The following is a 10452-nucleotide window of genomic DNA, read 5'->3' as shown; positions in this document are numbered from 1 at the left end:
GCTGTGAATTTACACTTTGTGCGGCACCTACTTGTTATTATTAAACCTGTACAAAGAGACTTTTACAAAAAATATTTGAGTTATTTCTCTTGTTCTATTTCCAAGACAAGCACATTTCAGAGACAAAGGTTTGGTAAAAAATAGTGAGCAGTGAACAGAGGTAAACTAAGAGGTTTTTTTCCTCCCTTCTTTTCAGCATTAGACCTACTGTAAAGTCAGGTGCTGATCAGGAATCAGTCAGCAGCGTCATCAGGCGACGCAGTGGGACGGTGCTGGAGTTTAATGAAGGATTTGTTTGGCTAATGTCACTTCACTGTGTGTGTGTGTGTGTGTGTGTTGTCTCCGCATCCACAGACACTTATTTCCTGCATGAATCCCTGACCTTTTCAGTGTAGCCCGGGGGGAGCCATTTGATCCACACACACACAGACACACACACACAAACTAACACACCATTTCCTGTGAGGTGCCTGCCCACTAGTCAGTGGACTGTTTTTATTGAGACAGTCTTCCTCTATCATGTCATTCTACAAATACTTGGTCTTTTAAAAGCATATCAGAGTGTATTTTTCACAGAGCTTCACTCTGGTTTCAAGCTGAACTGTCAGTGACTTTCTGGTTCACAGAAAACCCTGTGTTTGGGTTTACAGGTGTTTCTATTTATTTTAAGAGAGTATATTATAGTTTTAGTATAGTATAGGTTTTGGGATAAATATAAAATATAATATTAAAGTACAGTATACTGCCTGTATTTTTTGGGGGTATTTTATCCATTTTATTATAGTTCTCTTCTGTAATTCTCTGCAGGGTCATTCTTGTATAAAATATGTTTATTTTGAAGGCACTCCTATGCTGTCTTGTTCAGCACAGATCATGTTCAGTAGGAAAATGGAATCAAATACTTCTCTATACATGCGCAGGTGCAAAGTGCAAAAAGACAATGCGTTTACTTCTGTGTCCACAGAGGACCATGTGTCCCTCCTACGCACACATGAGTAAGCAGGCCTGTCAGAAACAATGAGTGTATGTAAACTGACCTGAGCGCTCAGGTGAGCCGGCGTTGGCGGCCCCTTCTCCCTCTTCTTCTCTATCCCTCTGGGGTCCAGTTAACCCTGGCTGGCCTTTGTCACTGCTCTGTCTCTTAGCCCCGTGACCGGGGGCCTCATAATGACCCCCAGGATGACTGGGTGCTGGTTTTTGGTGACCTAGTTCCCTCCCCAGCAAATAGGAACGCAGGGCTCTCATGGTTAACTCCGTCCATTACGCTAAGTGGGACTAGTCAATTATTCAGAAGTTATTTAGAAGTTACCAATGTATAATTAATGACATAAAGACTGTTATGAATAGTGGCGCGCGCACACACACACACACACACACAAGTGAGGAGAGAGTAAATTGCTTTTAATTACATTGAATGACTGCACAGCTCTATGAAATGCCCACGCAGGAAACGTCAAAAAGGCCGTGGCACAGTGAGGGCTGATGGGAATCCAATCAGAACAATTTAAAAAACCTGATGTTTGTAACTATCTCTGTCAAATCTGCGAGGATCATTACATCATTACAATAATTGGAGAAATTATACGCATTTACAATCACTGCTTATTGTCCAAAAAAACAACTCCCTGCCAATTCACTGCCATCAAATCTGCCAATGTCAGGGTGAGAACATTTAAAGTCCAAGAGACGTGAGGAGCATAGCAGGAGGAGGGAGTGAAATGTGTCAAATAAAACTGTCCGTCAGATATTAAGGGTGCTTGAATTCATTGTGCAGCCATTTCCACAGGCAGTGGATTAACACACTGGGCTGAGAAGAGAGCAGGAAATAAAGACAAATTAGGACGGCGTTTTTAAAGCCAGTGAGGGTAGCTCCATGCCCCCCCACTCCCCCACTTGGCTGCGGAGGCGTAGGTCCTAGGGGAAGTGCCGACGTTAATACAGTTATTAAGCCTCTCCACTAAAGCCCGCTCCATCTCCCCAACCCTCAGCATCAAGGAGCTCTCCGCCTGCCAGGCAGCGAGACAGGCTCGCTCACTTCCACTGTGAGATCAAACAGTCCCAAGTAGGTCAGCTCGGGGGAAACGGTGATGAAGCTTCCCGCTGCGCATTCAGGGCAGGTGGGGTTGGGAATGTCAAGCCCAAGGAGCATCCCAGCAGGCTTTAGGGAATTTGGAGTGATGCAGGGGGAAAAGTCCTCCTTCTCTTCTCGCCCATTTGCAGTCAGCTGACAAAGATTCCCATGCATCCCCTCCCAGGGATAGGGATTACTGCCATGAAAGGCTTTAGCTGGTGTATGTGCGTGAGCAGATTTTTTCAGGATGTAGGCAGACACAGAGGTTGATTATAAGTGAGCGGTACGGGGAGGACTGGCTTTGAAGGTTGTAAAGAAGCAATTTGGGCGACAGACAAACTCAGCTTCTCTCTCCCTTTCTCTAGTCCAGTCATATCCAATGATGTTGTTGCATCATAATTGCCACATTTTTGCTATATTACAGAATGTTGCCATCTTTACTCAGAATACATAAAAAAAAAACTATGGACATTCCTGCAGATTGCACACCAGCAAGAAAACAGATTTTTATAGCTTTGGTCCAACTACTCCTGAGGAACTGAATGCCTCACAGCGAGGCCATAAACCAGAACAGGCTGGATGACTGGAGAATATGCACAGCACTCTGTCTCCACACAACTGTGACTTCAGAACATGGAGATGGAAGGAGTGAGGCTTGAATAATGTAAGGAAGAGGAAAAGAATGACAAACGCTGTATTGTGCTAAATAGGACAGGGATATAGGTCATTCTCCACCAGACTCAGTTCGCAGACTCTGAATGCAGGCCAAGTCTCCATCAGTCACACTAGAGCAGTAATAGCCGTGGTACGACATCAGTCACCAAACCTGGACTTCACATATAACTCCGATATTTCCCTCCTCATCTCACTTTCTTTTTCCTTTTGTTAAAGGGAGAAAAGGGCAAAATTCCAGAGCCCACAAAAATGACATTACACCCCCTAAAAGGCTCCACAGAGAGAGATCACTGCTTGGAAATGCCAGCTCTCCTGGAGCTCGCCTGGAAGACCCCGCCTCCTTTCTCTTTCCTCTAGTTTTCTTTCAGTGCAGAGGTGCTGACAGCCCAGACACAATAATCCCGCTCTATTGTAGAGCCGACAGTGTGGTGTGCAAAGGTTTCCCACGTACGGTGCAGGGGCCGAGAAAGGTGTCACACACCATAGAAGGGACACAGAGCAGCTCTCTGCTGCACGTTAAAGGCACCGGTCACAGCCGGTTCAGGGAGCCACGCTGTGCCGCTTGACAAGTGTGGTTCAAAATGCTGCCACCTTTCTCATTAGTCACCTCGAGGCAACTGCAGCAAAACGAGCAGAAACAGAAAAAGGCTCTGAGTGAACGGCTGTGTCTCTGATCTGTACCAAAGACGATGGACGCCGCTGTTTGATCACATTTAGAAAATGGGTCAAAACTAGGACTGTCGGATTAAAGCTGTGGATAAATCACAACTAACGAACTAGCTAATGAAATGTTCCCCCTCTAAGTGGTGGCATAGCTGGACAATTCTTGTTCAACTCGTCCGGTTCTCCACTCTGCACAAACATCCACTCACATGTTTGGTTTTGATAAAATAAAATAAATAAAAACCAGCACCATGTGATCCTGAGCACTTTTCGGCACTGGTCCTTCAAAAACAAACAGCAGCAGTCTACACTCTACGTGGGCTTTTCCGTCTTCGCCAAAAAGGTTACGACATGTTTATTTTTTTCACAGGACAATGAGCACTCCTGGGTATCTGACACGGCCACTTAATTGTCCTGATATCCACCAAGCAACAATCTCTGTTTCTCATTATCTCAGCTGAGGTACTTCACCAACAATGGGCCAGATAAGAGACGATAGGTTGCAGAAAAGGTCAGGCACTACACTGCTCAGACTAAAGGGGGCGTCTCGATATCAAAGAACTTCTAAACAAGCACAAACTTCAATTCAAAATGGACAGGCCCCAACAGTTTTTGTCTTTCCCTTTTTTTTCCTCCACATGTGTTTTTGAAGCTGCGAGGCTACAGTTTACAAAACACTCACATCACTGACAGGGATACAGGGGAACAAGTGGCCTGTAACCTGAGCTCCTCTGCCTCCTTCGCTCTAACATGTTGTCCCATCCATCACCATTCAGCTCTTCTCCCTTCCTTCCCACCGTACTGTTGGCAGTCCATTTCATGCAGGTCCCAGGTGGGCTTTTCAGAGTCAAATGTCACAGGAGCAGACTCCAGCCAGACATTTAATGAGTATGAAATGATTCAGAGCGGCTGTGGGAAAGAGAAGATAGTGGTGTCCAGACGGGCTGAGCACCCAGTCACCAAAGTCAGAGCTGAATGAAGCAGACACAGCGAGTCTGGGCAGCGATCAAAAGAAAAGAGGACACACAATATGGACGTCTTAAGTTACTTTAGGGGGAAAAAAACTTCCATAAATCAGGAAAAATTGAAAGGTTTTTCTTTTCTTCCTGCAAAATTTGCATCCTAGAGACTATGTAGAGACTTGTCGAGACGAAACCAGACAAACGGTTCACCAATGTTTGACCAGGAGTAACAGTCAGAGATGTACAGAGATTAGGGAGACACTAAGGCTACGTTGACACTGCATGTCTTTTTGGCCCATTCCTACTTTTGGCAAGATAAGATTTTTTTTTTGGTTGATTTTTCACTTTATCTCCCTGGTCTCATGCCGGGGAACTTCATTCTGTGAAATCTAGGCATTGCAATACCGGGTTTTTAATATCGGAGGAAAAAACGATAATTCTTACAGATATTCTATTCTATTCTATACAGAATTTCTGTTTCTTCTATATTTACATTTTATTCGCTCCATCTCCCTTTAGTCACATGACCGTTCAGACTGAGGTGGCTTTGTGTTTGTGTCACAGTGTTGAACAAACAGATCTGGGTCACTGTGGTCTTCAGTGTGACTGTGGTCTAAGTGTTTTTGAGAAACAGCTGTAGAGTTCAATCACAGAACTTCCTCTCTACAGTTGGTTAGTTCTGACCTCATCTTCTGTTTAGAATCAGACCAACCAGGTCCAGCACCAACCTCACTTGTTCTTTTACAGGTTGGCTCTTGACTCATGTGAAGTGCTGTATGCGTTCATTGACCTTTCAACACAGAAAGCGTTAATAATAAAACTTAACAACAAGGTGTGATGATATGACTTTCAGTAATTAAAGTCACCTTACACAGCTCTACCTCAAACCACTACCACCAGATGATTTAAAACAGTCAGACATGCCTTTTGTCGTTGAAACTGGTGTGTCGGGTTAATAATAGCACAATTGAATTTGAGAAGCCTTTGTGTGCATACATAAATAAAAAAGCATTCGGTGATTCACAGCCTCCCTTTTTTTTCTTTCCCTCACATGCAACACCGACATGCAGTGAAGCCGAGCGTCCTTTGACTTATCAAAGCCCAGGGAGACGGCAGCAACACTGTGCTATTTTTGCCCCAGACGGCAGGAGAGCTGCCAGGCTCGTATTTTCGTATTCGTATTTTTAGCAAACTAACCTCTGCCCTATTTTCTCAGTTATCCCACTCTCTAAACAGTCGGGCATTCCATTGTAGAGTGTGTCAGAGTTTTGTGTGTGCGTGGACTACATGAGGTGAACACACTTGTCACCCACGTGATATTAACACAGTTTCCCAGAGGGAAGGCTGGGGACAGGCGTGTGTCGGTGAATGTAAGCTAGTTTGTTGCTGTGGCCTAGAGCTGGAGGCCTGAGAGAAACAGAGAGAGAGAGAGAGAGAGAGAGAGAAACTGCACAAGGACATGAGGATGCAGTCAGCCCTCTGCAAACTGATGAAACAAGGCAACATTCCATGTAATCTCTCTCTAGATATAGAGGACACTGGCAAACGGAGGGTAGCAGGGGGAGGAAATCTTGTAAAATATGAGAAAAAATTAGGCCAGGCAAGCATTAAAGATTAATCGTGACACTGACTGCCCTGCTCAGCCTCGCCATGTGGAGAATGCCACCGTGGAGTTGGAAAACAGAGGGAGATAGAGATAAAGTGGGAGAGAGAAAGGGGACACTTTGGGAATGAAAATGGCTCGCAGATGAATTCCAGGGTGATGAATGTCCCCGGTTCAATACCCAGATGAATTTATGTGTGTTCCATTATGAGAGAGTGCGGATAAAACATGGAGATAAGGGCGGGGTGATGGGAATGGGGGAGGACACAGAGCGAGAGAGAGGGCAGTCCTCTCTCTCGCTCTCTGCTGAGTTAGCCATGCAGAGACCATAGAGAAGAAGCCATCTGTAGAGATAAGTAAAGAAGTGATTACAACAGGCCCAGCTCAATTTCTGACAGTTGATGCTTGGCTGCCCCCGAAGAGCTGAATTGATTTAAATGAAGAAGCTATGAATATTTTAAAGGTTAGAACCTCCCTTTAACCTGGACTGCTTCAATCTTCCACTCTCTCACAGCCACATCAAACGCTCACTACAAATACACACACACACATATATATAAAATAGTAATTTTATCATTCAACAAAGACAACGTGAGACCAAAGGATTGTCAGGTAAATGTAAGGAGTTTAAAAAAATAATAAATAACGTGAGAAGGAAATGTATTCTCTTCAGTCTTAGATCAATGACTTAGTCAAAGAGCTTCTGTTCCAAGAAGAAAAATAAACGAGAAGTTATTTGGAGTTAAATGGCAATGACAAATATCTGTTGATGTATTTGTCAACTAGTAATGACAAGATCTGACAGGTACAAAGTCCAATCAGCGCTGACTTCATCATGTAAACAAGTGGAAGGAACGAGGATGAGAGCCAATCAGAGCTGTGGTACAATTCAGTCACGTTACGACTGAGACTAATTCAAAACTGGCTGATGATTAACAGAGGTGTTGACATGAATCCTGATCTGACATCATTGTTGTCCATGGATTAGGTGTTATCACCACTGACAACTCAATGACACAGTCTGGCTCTCTTCTGTTGATCACACTGAGCTCCACAGTGGAGACCACCCCCTGTTTGGGGGGCTTTACTGTTGAACCAAACTGGGGACCTCTGACTGATGCCTGTGGCTAATGTTCAAAACTGCAAACAAACTGGTGGGTCTCAGCATCTGTCCACGTGAGTGTGCACAGACACACAACTACCCAGACCCCAAAATTAGCCACCCGTGAGCTACTTAATGGCTGTGGCTGTGTTCAAGAAATATGATTGTTCTGCCAGTGTTGAAGGTAATGAGCCACACCCAATCATTACAGGTTAAAAAATGACAGTATTCATCGTCAAACCCACACGTTTCCTCCCGGGTGCTGCCTGTTAACCTTGCGGAGCGGTGACACTGGGGGGGGCACCTGTGTTTAGTAAATGATGAATTGCATTTTAAAGGGCAGCAACCGCTCTGAAGGTTCATGGCACAGTGCCATTCTGGAAGGGAGTAATGGCAGGTTGTGAAACGCTGCCCTGCGGTCGTTCTCAAGAGAGCGGCGGCCGCGGCGCTGAACCCCCTTCACCTCCCTGACATTACAAACATACCTTGATGACAAAATGTGTTATTGACGTTCACCTGAAGGTGAAAGCAGGGGTGTCTTTCTGGACTAACTGAACCCTCCTGCCTCACACACACTCATTTCAGGTGGAATTGCACGTGTTAAGAACACTAAATCAGTAGTGCTAGAGGCTGACGGGGGGGCATTTTGAAGCCTGCTTTAAGATTAGGAAGAGATTCATATAAATTCCCTAAATTGTAATTGACTGTAGCACCAAAGCCCTCTTCCTCAGCAGTGGGTTCATGGAACACTGAGGTGCTTGGAGCTATGATGAGGTGGATGGGGGGGGGGAGGGGCAGCTATGGAAATGACATAAAACGCAGCCCTGCACTCAGACCTGTGATTTGGATTGAAGTTTAGTGTTAACAATGTCACAAGGAGTAACTTTGTAAAACTGCTAAGTAGCTTTGCCAAGAAATACTGAGAGGATTGTTAGGAAAAAATAAACTCCAAACTCCATATCCTGGACTGATGTAGAACCTTTCCTCCGGCTGTTTACTATTTCAAATCCCCTTCACTTTTTAGTCACTGGCTGTTCTCCAGGCGATCCTGTTCTGGGACAGGACGGACCTCTATCTCTGTTTATTCTACATTGTACATGTTCTTCCCAACTCTCAGCACAGTCCTGCCAAATAACATCTGAACAGATAAATAATGAGGGGGAGGAAGTGGTATTCTCAGCTCTTTCGCAAGGCCAACATCAGTCTGGTGGCCTGCGTTAAGTCTAAACGCATCACGCGCAGCTTTCCAATGTTGACAACAGCACACGCAATTAGTGACAGTCTGAGATGGACACTGGGCTAATGTTACAGTCGCAGGCCCAAGAGAAAACATGTGTTCACACTCATACTTACACACTACACTTATGAAATACCATCTGCTTATTCTTGGGCTGCATCTCCTGCAAGGCCAAGCGGACTGCTGAACTCAAATGGCATGAGTCAGATGAAGCTGCCAGTCGGTGTTTGTGTCCAGCAGCACACTTGGCAAGTCCCATCTTCACCAGACCAACTAAGGCTCAGCGCTGCTCTCTACTACGTCTGCTTTTTATGAAAATCCCTCATGACTGGGTTCTTATAAACACTGAACGGCCTGGGAAAAAAAATTCCTTGCACTGAGTGACTATTTGAGCCCACTGTGCAATACCCTCTGTGCTTTCCACCGCCATGTTTTCAGTGTGTGACAGTCATGTGAACAGGGCCATGCACATTCTTTAATGCATGAGGCTCTGACTACTGGTGCTCAGAGGAAAAAAAAAAAAAATATATATAGATATATATATATATAAAACATAAAACAATAAGTGTGTTTTACCTGCAAGGTCCAGCATTGCTTCTCTGTACATAGCAACATTAGCATTAGCCTGTTTACACACCCTGTGACAGAACACAATTTGATTAAACCAGCAGCGTATTGACACTCGGGCGGGTAAAACTGCAGCTTCTTGAAGGAACTAATAAAATCTGGGATGAGACGTTCATATGACTTGAATACATGCCAAGCCACTTAATACATTCAAGAGGCCATTTTAGACCATATTGACTGCAGGGACGATGTCAGTGAGTGCACTCTGTGAGCCAGAGAGCTCTTCTTTAAAGCCTATAATGAATAGTTGGATCCAATGTGGAGAGGGTTGAAAACACAGAGCTCCAAAGAGGGGAGGAAAAAAAAGGCAGCGAGGAGGTAAAAGAAATGTTGAACTCCACCAGCAATCTGTTTCTGAACCCACGTGGAAAGAAAGGGTGAGAGATCATGAGTCAACAGTCTGTCTGCCAACCAAGTATGATATTATAAAAAAGATAAAACCAGCAGATGTTTTTCAGAATGCCTCGTGCTTTTGAGCTGCTTTGGATTCCTGCCTGAGAACTGGACCACAGAATAAAAACTCTGCTCTGTTTTTTTTTTTTTTTTTACTGTTGTCTTCTTTTCCCCTATGATAAAAAAACAACAACAAAAAAACCCTCCTGGCCACGTGATGACACTAACGGATGTTGCGCGTGTGTACTCTACAACACCTCCGTCTCCCCCTCCTCCACCAGTCCCTGCTTGTGCATTAAATATTTTATTACATTCAAGCAGTAAGGCAAAGAACAGATATGCCTCCACTACACCCCCCCGCCCCCCACCTACGTCTACATCTACAGCCACTGCATTGAGCCTAACAATGTGGAGTTGAGTAAAACAAGATCAGAGGTCTTTTCCTGAAACTACCCCCCTCCCTCACCTCTACCTCCCTCCCCAACAAAGTCTCCCTCAGACAAGCTCACATGGTTCAAATCAGTGCTCTCCCACTGGAGCTTTTCTATGGTTGAGGATTAATAAATACTAACAACCGGGCTAAGTATGAAACAAAAAAAAACGAACTAGGAACTGCAAAAAAAAAAAAAAAAGCCACATTTTGACCACTTCTGTTCTTAATGCCAAACATTTTTAATCAAATGTCCTGTCTGACATCTGTGGCGTGTTTCTATAGTCTGGAGAGGCGAGGAGGAAATTGGCCCTTCAGAGCCTGTGGAGATTCCTGCCTTTTACGCTCCTTCAAATGTGAAAGACAACAGAGCTATCTGTTCAATAAAAGGCCTGCTGGAGCTTTGTGCACTGCAGCTCCTTCTCAGCTAAAGAATGAGTGGTGGGGTGGAGGGGGAGGGGTTTCTGTGTGATACTTTGTTGTTGTAATAAAACTCTCTCTATTATTGCAGCTGATACAGTAACGGTGGACACAGACCTCTCATCCCTGGCTGAGGTGGAAAACTACACACCAGGGACGGACGTGTGCGGAAGCAAATCACTTATCCAAACCGCTGCCGCCGCCGCCACCAGACGCTAGCATGTTATATTTAGAGCTGATAGAGGGAAGCGTCATCCTCAGTACGCTAG

General features: G+C 44.8%; 1 protein-coding gene across 6 annotated transcripts in view; it reads right to left on the bottom strand.

The window, feature by feature from the left end:
• Positions 1-10452, bottom strand: part of LOC103381752 (retinoic acid receptor alpha) — a 176290-nt gene that overhangs the window by 41667 nt on the left and 124171 nt on the right. The gene's annotated exons all lie outside the window — the stretch shown is intronic.

This window comes from Cynoglossus semilaevis, chromosome 8, assembly GCF_000523025.1.
Source record: "Cynoglossus semilaevis isolate Cse_v1.0 chromosome 8, Cse_v1.0, whole genome shotgun sequence".
NCBI classification, from domain to species: Eukaryota; Metazoa; Chordata; class Actinopteri; order Pleuronectiformes; family Cynoglossidae; genus Cynoglossus; species Cynoglossus semilaevis.
The sequence above is the reverse complement of the archived record's forward strand: the minus strand, read 5'-3'. Positions and strand labels throughout refer to the sequence as shown.